Source organism: Rhamphochromis longiceps, linkage group LG14 (assembly GCF_057381845.1).
Source record: "Rhamphochromis longiceps isolate RC_006_pf linkage group LG14, R_longiceps_female_GT1.1, whole genome shotgun sequence".
Taxonomy (NCBI): Eukaryota; Metazoa; Chordata; class Actinopteri; order Cichliformes; family Cichlidae; genus Rhamphochromis; species Rhamphochromis longiceps.
In genome coordinates, this window is record NC_140570.1 from 37,916,343 (window position 1) to 37,928,204 (window position 11,862).

The window sequence follows — 11,862 nt, forward strand, 5'->3', positions numbered from 1 at the left end:
AACTTAAAGAGCACGTGACTAATCAAATTTAGAGCATGACTTTGTTTTAATGTGAAATAAATTTAAGACACATAAATTCGTATGTGTTAAAATGAAACCATTCGTAAACTGATGGTTGAAGGAGTGTAACCGCCAGCTGTAGGAGTCTTTCGTTACTCAATTTTTGTAAGTGTGACCCTTTTTATTTCCGTGGCAAAGACTATCATTAATTATTTTTTCATTTTATTTATTTATTTTTATTATTTTCTGTGTCTACAATTTATTTTTGTATTTTCGCATGTCCGTTAATTGATTTATTAATTAAAAACAAAAAGTTCCGGTTACTAGCGTCCAAGCTCACGACCTCTGCGCATGTTCGAACTTCACGCGCTCGCGCTTTTGCACATGAGAAACCCTTGAAGCTCTGAAGGTGACTTCTGGTAAGTTCATTTTTACTAAGTGGCATTTTGTTTATCTAATCCGACGTTGCTGTTATGTTCTGATAAAAGTTACCAAGCGGTAAATTATGGTCGTGCATTTCTTGTCTTCGACCAAATTTCTTTGTGACGCAGCACGAATGTGGGGATTAGCTAAAATAGCGAGCTAGCGTGCCTAAATTAAGCCATTCTGAGTTTGTAATAAAACTTCAAATTTTTGTGTTTTTGGTGAATTAATACGTGTCCCCACATGAAATTGCTCCAAGTGCGCTAAAGGCATATTTACTTATTATTACTTTGTTTTTTTTTCGTCCCCTAATCACCTTTCTCAGCGATTTCGCCATGTCGCTTCCACGTGTACTACAGTGCCCGTGCTCACGTGCATTGTAACAGTCACAAACTGAGTGGACGCTTTTATAAGTTGTCAGTTTGATTTGACACAGCTGTGTGAGAGTGGAGGAGTTGAGATAAAGTTAATTTAACCCTAACATGTGTTTTTGTTAAATCTGTGGACACTTTTATGGAGGGTCTGTGCTCGTGTTATTTGTTAATTCACTCTGCCTTATTTTACAAACTGTACACGTAAAAAAAAGTGACCGGAGTTTACCCTTTATCTGTAGTCAGACCTATTCGCCGTCACCTGCTGCTTTAACCTGCAAATTTCTTTGCTGGGTTTTGATTTGGGGCATGAAGAGTGCAATTAACCCTCCGCGCCACCAGAGGCCGCTAGTGAAGCGCCGTAATATATGTATTCTAACTTGAATCATTAAAACAATAATTTACATAAGCAGATGGGCTTGTTCCGTTTTGTTAAGTTAAAATAACACTCACTTGGCGTATTGGGTATAGGTTGCGGCGTTAATGTGCTTAAAAATGCAGTTTATTTCTTGTTTTGCGCTTTCGTTTCCCATTGGAGTGACGCGTACCACGTGTACCGGAAGGCAAGATATTATTTATTTGCGAACGTCAGTAGACGTAAATAAAACCGGATTCAACATAACACTGGTTATACCTAATCTGATGACCTTATGGCTACCGTTTTATGTCTTGAAATATGTCTTGAATTTTTTCCGAACCGTCAGTGAGGGAGACTGTGCGGGGAGTGACTCCGTCTGCTCCGACGTATTCCCGGCATCGCTTCTCGGCCTTTTGGCTAAGATCAAGTGTAGTATCTGTTCTTATCAGTTTAATATCTGATACGTCCCCTACCCGGGGACCATATATTAAATTGATTTTTGGAACAGGGAGATGGAATAGGGGCTTGCTCCGTCCACTCCACGCATCGACCTGGTATTGCAGTATCTCCAGGAACGGTGCACCCCCCTAAACATGTGAAAAAAATATTGAAAGTTTGTCCAGGTGGTCACAGCACCAGAATAACTGAGACCCCTTATGGTTTCTTGTTGCTGATTACCAATTTGGAATGTTAGATTCCAAATTATTATATTAAGTTGCAACACAACAATGATGCAAACACATAGTTGCTGCAGACAAAGCAGCACACACAAAAATTGTATCTTGGTAGATTTTAAAAAAAATGTATTTAATGAGATTTTCCAATGCCTGACTAAAGCTGGCAAGGAAACAAATTGTCTGCAGTTCGTGGAAAATTGTTTATTTATCCATCTACAGTGGGAAACAAAACCACATCTACATTTATTGTCTTTAAGTCTTCTATTGATCATTTTCCAATAGCCGTTTCTATATATTGGCACATTTATTTCAGTAGAAACAGAAAGCAGCTTGTGATTTAGAGCTATTTCTCATATTTTGTAGGCTTTGTAATATATTATATTATTTAATTAGTTCAGTCTGTTACTGTTATCCTCCTGGAGCAACTGTAACCCACACAATTTCCTTAAGGATTATTAAAGTATTCTGATTAGAGAAGAAAAAGGTGCAGTGCTGGTGGATAATATTTTTATTTTGCTTGCAGTAAATATTTTTAATTTATTTAACCTTCATTTATACAGCTAGTTCCAGTGAGACTAAATGTCTTATTTACAGTAGTCCAGTCTGCTTCGTAACCATCTATTATTTTCTCAAGTAGAACCTGGGTCGTCTTTATGTGTTTCACTGAATGTGCCTGAGAGAGAAAATGTTAAACCCTAGTACGTGTCTGCCTGTGTCCAGTGATGTATAACAATCTCTTGCTATGAAAACTGTTCTGTTGTTCATGAAATAAGTGGCTGTGTCACCCAGCAGCTCTCTGTGGGCTGTGGGTTTGGTCTTTATGTATATGTTTATTATCCAAAGCGCTTTTCTCTTAAAGTTGGCTCATTCCTTGGTAATCTGACTATGACTATATCAGCTGCATCTATTGGGTTATTTTGGTAATAGATTGATCTGTTGATGTTTTTTTTTTACCCATCATCTGTTTCATTTTTCTAAAAAGACCCCCAAACCTTTTGTATTTACGTGACATCTGAAATTGTAATTTTTTAAAGAAAATATTTTCTTAGCTGCCAAAATATATAAATGCGCTCAAGTAAAGTCAAAGCCAAATAAAGTAAGATAAATATGCAATCTAAAATAAGATATAAAAAATGAATCTTTACTGTCTTCGTGGAAGGCTTTGAGATTTTGTTCATGCGTCTGCTTGTTTAAGTGTGCAGTGAATTTCTGTCTGTAAGCCTTTAAAGGAGAATGTGGTGCCTGCAATGCAGCGATGCGAGTATATCAGCAGTCTGAAGTTTGCCTTTGATGCAAAGTTTTTATGCTGCTGCAAACAAGATGTTATGATGGTGTAGACATTAATTAATATTAATAATAATTTAGTGTCCAACGTAACGTTACTGTTGCTGTGGTGATGTCAGTGCTTCTTTTCAAAACTGGGCCCTGTGTTTGCTTAATATTGTCAGACTTTTTATTCACACGCTGCTCCTAAATCCCTTTGTATCGCAGGTCTGCTTTTAGTCGCAAATGCATGTGAAATGCACGCGTTTACATCCTTGAACACATCGGCAGGCTACAGAGCTGGGCATTAAATGAAGCAGCGAAGCAAAGACTGTGTTGAGGATTGTTTATAATCCAATTTTTCAAAATACTTGATGAATCGCTGCAGCCCTATTTCGCTGTAAGAAGTGTAATTCTTGCTAAATGCATGCATTGAAGTAACATTTAAAGTAAGAAAAGGCTTCGGCTCTTCTGTAATAGGTTTTGTATTTGATTTTGGATCTGGACAGTTACTGAGGGTCGCCTGTGAGACGAGGGAGAATAGTAGGAAATATTGATCCAGCTATCGCCCCCTCATCGTCTTGTTTCCTGTCACTGCAAAAGTGGACAGGAATGCTGCTCTGCAGAATGTCCGATGTAGTTCCAGATATCTGGCTGATAGCAGCATCTCATCTTGACCATTTGGTGCCATTTGTTTTTCTCTGCAGCTGTCGTGTATTTCACCAAGCATGACATTTATATTTGTTAGTTCAGGTGTACCACATACTTCTCTTCCACTGGCTGGGATGTCCTCTCTAAGAAGGAGAAGCATACTTCTGCAGTCATGGCAGTCCAGGCTTTGTTATGTGCAGAAGGGCCTAAACTCAACTCCAGCTGCAGCATTTGTTCTTGGTCCCTGTGAGCTGCAGGGAGCTCATGCGGTGGACTCGTCCTTAATCTGTGTTTTCTGATAGGTCAGTCGATCTTGTCTTTCTCACTGTTATCACTGGTCAAGGTGAACATTCAGGGTACGGCAAACTTACAACCCAGAGAGGAAATGCCCAAAGTATGTGACTGGTTGCAGACTTTTAAAAATGGAATCGCATTGAGTAATCAGATGGCAAGAGCGAGCGTCAGCCAAGAGCAATTAGAAATTGAATGCAGACAGATGTGAATGAATCTCCAATAAAAGCAGTGACAGGTTCAAATACTTTTGTTTGACCTATTGAGTCAAACAATGAGAGTCAAATATTGAGAGGAGTCTGAAGCTGCAGAATGTAGTTTGAAATCATTAAAGTGAGTGTTCCTACTCCGGGACAGTAGGGGGCAGCAGCAGGAGGAGAGTGAACTGTTCAGCAGCAGAGAGCAAAGGAACAGGAAGTGGTTGTGCTGTTAGCAGAAAACGTGTGCGCTTTATGCGTTTTTTCCTTTTTTCTAAACATCAGACGTGAATCAAACAGTTTTCAGCTGCAGTTTGATTTAACTTGGAGTTACTTGAACTTCCTGTTGGTTTGTTGGTGGATTTAAGGAGGTTAAATGGATGAAAAAAGGTGATCTTTCAGTTAGCTTTTGTTGTGCAGATGCAGCAATGCATGATGGGAAAGACTCCCTGTATATTTTAAACTAAATAACCTGATGTGGCTCTGTTGGAAGCTCCTTCCTGTGTATATAAATAGTGTGTAGTCCCAGCCTCCTGCAGGCTGTGTTTGTGTTGATTGTGAGATTGTGAGCACCGTGAGTGTGCAGGGTTTGTGTGTGAAAGAGTCCCCCATGTGTGAGGTGAACAACTCATACTTACCTGGCAGGGGAGATACCATGATCAAGAAGGTGGTTCACCCAGGGCGAGGCTCAGCCATTGCACTCCGGTTGTGCTGACCCCTGCGAATTCCCCAAATGTGGGAATCTCGACTGCATAATTTCTGGTAGTGGGGGACTGCGTTCGCGCTCTCCCCTGATCACATGTTCAAAGAAAACAGAGGAAGCAGATACTGCGGCAAGTGTCCTGTGTTTATTAAGGCTCAGAAGTCTCCGTTGTTGTGTTATTTGAGGAAGATGTTAGTGAAAGCTTTGTGCTGCACAGTCTTTTCACTGAAGTCCTTTGTGCACTCTGGAGCACACTGTCACCTCCCGAGTGTTCATCCACTTAACAAACAGCAGCTTCTTTTCTAATCCAGGGCAGCTCGTCCCTCTCAGTCGTGTTAGGAAAGTCATTTTTGTCCATGTGCAGAAAGACAGCCTGTTTTTTCCCTTTTCTTTCCTCTAATGGTTCCACAGCAGCCAGCATGTGTGTTATGCAGATTGTGGAAGAGGGCAGGGCTGGTAGAACAGTTAGCCAAAGTGTAGCCACCACCGAGTAAAGAAAATGGTTTAAAGATCTATGACAGACGAGCAGCTCAGACCATAACTTATGTTGACCTCACTCTTTCCTGTGTACACAAAAAACTGTCACATGTGACCCGGTGCCCAATCAGCTCGAACAAACCGTTTGTATTCACACTTTGTGGGCTTGTCCCTCATATACGACTTCATGCCACTGGTAGCCTTACATGCCACCATCCTTTAATCTGTGCAGATGTTTCTACAAGGCTGAAATGAGCTTTGCAGGTAGTGTAATGTGATCATAGAGTGGATGTTCAGTCTGATTATGACAGAAACTCATCTTATTCCTTCTTTGCTGTTGTTTACACACAAGGAAGCTCTTAGAATATGTGTGTGCAATAAACAGTGTTGTTCCTGCTCCGGGACAGTAGGGGGCAGCAGCAGGAGGAGAGTGAACTGTTCAGCAGCACATAACAAAGGAACAGGAAGTGGTTGTGCTGTTAGCAGAAAACGTGTGCGCTTTATGCGTTTTTTCCTTTTTTCTAAACATCAGACGTGAATCAAACAGTTTTCAGCTGCAGTTTGATTTAACTTGGAGTTACTTGAACTTCCTGTTGGTTTGTTGGTGGATTTAAGGAGGTTAAATGGATGAAAAAAGTGATCTTTCAGTTAGCTTTTGTTGTGCAGATGCAGCAATGTATGATGGGAAAGACTCCCCGTATAGTTTAAACTCAATAACCTGATGTGGCTCTGTTGGAAGCTCCTTCCTGTGTATATAAATAGTGTGTAGTCCCAGCCTCCTGCAGGCTGTGTTTGTGTTGATTGTGAGATTGTGAGCACCGTGAGTGTGCAGGGTTTGTGTGTGAAAGAGTCCCCCATGTGTGAGGTGAACAACTCATACTTACCTGGCAGGGGAGATACCATGATCAAGAAGGTGGTTCACCCAGGGCGAGGCTCAGCCATTGCACTCCAGTTGTGCTGACCCCTGCGAATTCCCCAAATGTGGGAATCTCGACTGCATAATTTCTGGTAGTGGGGGACTGCGTTCGCGCTCTCCCCTGATCACATGTTCAAAGGAAATAGAAGAAACAGAAACAGATGGTGTTTATCAAGTCTCTGAAAGCTCTGTTATTAGAGAAAAGGTTACTGAATGAATGATGACTTTGTAGTAAAGTACTACAGTAAACAGGACTTTCTGTTGTTCAGAATAATCTTCCCACAGTATAAAGTTCCCACTAATCTCCACTAGAGGCTGATAGAGTTCTGTTAGGTGGTGTGTGGTTTGTCTCTGGACTGGAGGGAAGTGTTCACACTTTGTGCTTGTCACTACCCGATCCGTACAACGCATGTGCGAAAGGCCACTACTTCCGCTCAAAGCATTTTACGATAGTTACGGTCAGAGTATCTGTTAAGATGTTAGCAATGATAAGTATCTCTTAAAATGTTTGCAGTAATGAAACATTTCAATATAATGTAGACAAAAAAAACGAAAAAGAACAACAGTCACAGTTCAGGGGATCAGATCTACCCGATCCCCCTACCTCTGTACCGTGCATGTGCAGATGGTCTCTGCTTCTGTTTCGTTTAATTCCAGTTTACTCCCCAGCAGTGTTGCCAATAGGGCTGCCACGATTAGTCCACTAGTCACGATTACGTCCACTATCAAAATCGTTTGAAGCTTTCTAAGATCATAAAAGACGCAGGAATAAGTAGCAGGATTTAAGAGTGTAATAATGGACTGAAACAGAAGATGGCAGCACTGCATGTACAAGCATGCCAGATGTCGTTAAACCCCGAAGAAGAAGAAGCTGTGTCCCAGAATTCATAGCGCAGCCCAGCTCAGTTTCCAACAATGGCGGCAGCTAGTTAGTTTTAATGTTACTCTTATTATTCTTTCTGGGTCACAAAATAAACGTTTAACATATTTTCAGGCGAGAATGTAGCTGTGTAAACCTCAAATATCTGCTCAGTTTATCAGGACACCACATATTTTCAAAAGCGCTCCGACGTTTTCGGAGACGTCTGTTACCCACTAGCTCGATAGCTAGCTGGGGGCTAGGCTCACTAGAGGCGTGAGAACACCGGACTCCCGGCAAATCGTTTTCAAACCCACCGACGTCTTTCGCTAGTCAGGTTAAACATATATATAAGTCACTTAGATAACTTAAAACTGTTATTTTATTTGTTCCTGAGTAAATCGGTTTGGCTGAGATCAAAGTTATAGTTTTTACACAGCTGAATAAACGTCAAGCAGACAGCTGATTATCAGAAGTGTGAGACGCTGGAGAATATACTCCGGTGTCCTGTTATATTTGAGATAGCAAGGAGTTTGTTAAACTTCACCGAAACAATCTGCAAATTTAATAAACTATCATCTTGTCTTTCTTTTTAGTTAGCACCTTAAACACTTAAAGCTGTAAGCTAATGATAGTCATATAAGAGCAGATGCTGCTGGTGCAATAAGCTGTACGTTTTACGTCCAATGGATGATGATCTGATTAGTCAACTAATCGCAAAAATAATCGGTGACCAGTCGACTATCAAAATAATTGTTTGTGGCAGCCCTAAGTCTGATTATGACAGAAACTCATCTTATTCCTTCTTTTCTGTTGTTTACACACAAGGAAGCTCTTAGAATATGTGTGTGCAATAAACAGTGTTGTTCCTGCTCCGGGACAGTAGGGGGCAGCAGCAGGAGGAGAGTGAACTGTTCAGCAGCACATAACAAAGGAACAGGAAGTGGTTGTGCTGTTAGCAGAAAACGTGTGCGCTTTATGCGTTTTTTCCTTTTTTCTAAACATCAGACGTGAATCAAACAGTTTTCAGCTGCAGTTTGATTTAACTTGGAGTTACTTGAACTTCCTGTTTGTTGGTGGATTTAAGGAGGTTAAATTGATTAACTATTGTGATCTTTCAGTCAGCTTTTGTTGTGCAGATGCAGCAATGCATGATGGGAAGGACTCCCCGTATATTTTAAACGAAATAACCTGATGTGGCTCTGTTGGAAGCTCCTTCCTGTGTATATAAATAGTGTGTAGTCCCAGCCTCCTGCAGGCTGTGTTTGTGTTGATTGTGAGATTGTGAGCACCGTGAGTGTGCAGGGTTTGTGTGTGAAAGAGTCCCCCATGTGTGAGGTGAACAACTCATACTTACCTGGCAGGGGAGATACCATGATCAAGAAGGTGGTTCACCCAGGGCGAGGCTCAGCCATTGCACTCCGGTTGTGCTGACCCCTGCGAATTCCCCAAATGTGGGAATCTCGACTGCATAATTTCTGGTAGTGGGGGACTGCGTTCGCGCTCTCCCCTGATCACATGTTCAAAGAAAACAGACCCCTAAACTCAGTTACTCAGTCAGATTCAGAGATTTGCTTCTTATTGAGTATCTCAGGGAGATGTGAGTGATGTCAGGACTGGCTGCTGTGGCTCATTTGTTGAGTGCAATTTGTAGTTCTCCCTGTTCTCCACTAAAGGAAGACAGAGCTTTGCAAGTTGGTCTGCTCTTTGTCTCGGAACTTTTATTACTGAAGGAATTTGCTCATTCTGTGTCCTGTATTGATTAAAAATCAACACATGGATAAAAATAAATATCCTCTCATCTTTGATTTTGCAGATTAAAATGTGCATTTTTATTATTTTATTTATTGTGACTTGAACACTATTTTTGCTTACATAGCTGAAAGTGCACTAATCTAACACTCATAAGGTTTTACTATATCAGATTGACAAACGTTTACCAACGCCCTGTAGGTACTGTTCTTTACAGCCTCTCCAACCCCGGTATTTTTACCATAAAAACGGTAACCTGACCAAAAAAACAGCCACAAAACAATTACAATTGTTAAAAAAACAGTGTTTAGTATTTTGCAATAATTTTTTGTGGACTGATTTAATAACTTCAGTAAAGGCATCTCCACCAATAAACCCATATTCAAAACCACCTACCTACAACTAAGGAAGGAGCCAAAGTGTAAGAAGTTCCAGTCTGAGGGGCGTACAAGTTCAGCTTAGCCAGCTCTTTGTGTTAGCAGATTTGATCAACACTAAAACTAAGAAATGACCATGGTGCTTACAGAGGCTTTCATTGTTGGACTGTGTGTGTGTGTGCGCAGCTAAAGAGAGTGTTTGATAAATCATCAGCCAACACTGATGCTGCAGGCGAGTCGGTAGAGTAGTGTTGTAGTTGGTAATCATGTGAATTTAAAAAATTTGTATTTTTTTAGTGCTATCAGCGTTAATCTTGTTAAAATGACGAGCTGACCGCGTCGACGCCGTGCAGCCCCACGCACGGGGCGATCCGCGCTAACTCGCTAACAGAGATTTGTCACATTAATGCGGTTATGGCGTTAACGTCATTTTAACAAGATTAAGGCTGACGGTATTTTTCCAGTTGGTGCTGCAGTGTTGTGGCAATTACACATTAAGGAGTGTCTGAACAAAAAGCAATTCGCTTCTGGCGCATTTCTTTATAATGATGACATTTGCAGGCGGGCATTCAGGCTGTGGTTGCCTAGGAAACTATCCCGGGTTATTAATACCTCTGTCATTTGTGGGCCAGTGACAACCTTTGCTCGTGTTGTTTGTGTGTAGCTTTGTTTTGGAGTTAGATTAAGAGAAAACAGAGGACTAACCAAACTTGGTATCATACCAAAAAACAGGATTGTGAGTTGGGGATTATTAAATTTTGCATATTCCTCCACTTTACATTGTCAGGTTCTCTTGGCATACATTCTTTATGTAGTCCAGTCTTTGGTGTTCGCACTCAAAAGCAAGATAGTGTAGTTCATTTCTTAAGCCACCAGTTTGCTAATACTCTTCAATAGCACTATAAATATCTTGGCCGTGTTTCTCACATTTATCCCTGTTGTATTTAAAAATTTCACAAGCTTGCTCAGGGCACCGTGAACCTGGCAGTGTGACAGCGGTGTAGTCATGGGCAGACTCGTATGTAGGGAAGTTTTTCAGCTGGCTTTTTGAGTTTAAGATTAAGTAACATTCAGCACTGGTGCACCTAACTTTTTTTTTTTTTAAGGCGCACCAGCACAAAAGTTAGGCGACCCAAATTTTTCAACCACATCGCTTAACACCGCAGTTTTACGTGTGCACTTTTTGGGGGGGAAATTGCTGTCCGTTAGGGCTGCTTTGGCACTCTTTGGTACGTTTCTGAAACATCCACGTTGTCGTAAAACGATTGCTTCGCAGTATTTCACACTTGGAGGATAAATCAGGCTCATTAAAACTGACCTGCTCATGTTGTTGAGGCTTACTTGCTGTAATGACCTCTTTCCAGTGGATTTCTGCTTCACAGAGGAAAAAAAGCACAAGCTCCCACCTGCCTGATCATAGCATGATCAGGCAGGTGGGAGCTTGTGCTTTTTTTCTCAATAAGCAGCGGTATCTCTGAATCAATCGGCATCTTTGTTATGCACTCGTCTTTATTTCATGTTTGTCTTGTAAAGGTCCTTTACAAGACAAACAGTGGCATGTACTGCGCTGACTGCTAGCTGAAGTGAATAGTCTAAAATTTGTGTTGCGTTTGCCTCTGTGTGCTGCCTGTATGTCTTTTTTTGTTCTTGCTCTACGTGGACTACATACACCTGCTCCCTGTCACTTCAAAACATGCATCTCTAATCAGTGAGAGCGCCTTGGCACTATCCCTACTAGTGAAGACTATGTTGTTTCAACAGTGCTTTCCTCTCGGGTTCGTTGAACTCGGACATGCATAGAATCAACTTTTCCATGTTTTTGTTCATAGTGTGTTTGATCTTGGCGTGACTGTAGGCGCAAGAAGTAGAAAAGGATGGGTTTCAGAGCGAAGTGCTACTTTCTATGTAAAAGGGCCTTAACAGTGTGCTGTTTATCTTACATCCTTCTCTGGTAAAAGGTTTACCTTTACACAACTGCATTCTTATGCTTAAAGTAGCCAGATATATTTCTTGTACAAACTGTGGAAAGAACAAATAGTTTGTGTCCCTAGCAAAACCGTTATCAGCACAGGAAAGCCTGGTTTTGAAATATCTACAAGGCTCATTGAATGAATGAATGAATGTATGAATGAATGCAGAATTGTCTACAGTGACCGTAGACTCCGGACCAATCACAACGCAGAACTGTCTGCTTTAAGGATGCACTAATTTGACTTGTCTCAGATATGATACTGATGTCTCGGCTTCAAGATGTCATGTTGTTATTCATATAATTTATTTATTCATATAATTTATTTAGAGTAGCTTCATTTAAAGGCTGCTCAATGAGTTGTTGCACTGAACTAACGTCCTTCTAGCTTTCTGGCTTGTGAGACTTTCCTCTGACTGGACATAATGAAAGAAACCAAAGCTTCGTCTGACTTAGGCTGGATATTTAAGGCAACACACTATCCACCGACAGCGCTAAAGTGGAAACACGAAAGAGATTAAAGTGAACAGAAGAGAGATTCTGCTGCTGTTTGATTCTTGTGTGTCATTGATTCTGTG

General features: G+C 41.0%; 4 non-coding genes across 4 annotated transcripts; all 4 read left to right on the forward strand.

The window, feature by feature from the left end:
• The first annotated feature begins 1,549 nt into the window (after window positions 1–1,549).
• LOC146654679 (U2 spliceosomal RNA) lies at window positions 1,550–1,740 on the forward strand. The gene has a single exon (XR_014907431.1). It is a non-coding gene; the product is annotated as a U2 spliceosomal RNA (small nuclear RNA).
• A 3,121-nt stretch (window positions 1,741–4,861) lies between these two features.
• Window positions 4,862–5,025, forward strand: LOC146654680 (U1 spliceosomal RNA). The gene has a single exon (XR_014907392.1). It is a non-coding gene; the product is annotated as a U1 spliceosomal RNA (small nuclear RNA).
• Window positions 5,026–6,287: 1,262 nt separating this feature from the next.
• Window positions 6,288–6,451, forward strand: LOC146654681 (U1 spliceosomal RNA). The gene has a single exon (XR_014907398.1). It is a non-coding gene; the product is annotated as a U1 spliceosomal RNA (small nuclear RNA).
• A 2,084-nt stretch (window positions 6,452–8,535) lies between these two features.
• LOC146654682 (U1 spliceosomal RNA) lies at window positions 8,536–8,699 on the forward strand. Its single transcript, XR_014907426.1, has one exon. It is a non-coding gene; the product is annotated as a U1 spliceosomal RNA (small nuclear RNA).
• The last annotated feature ends 3,163 nt before the right edge of the window (window positions 8,700–11,862 follow it).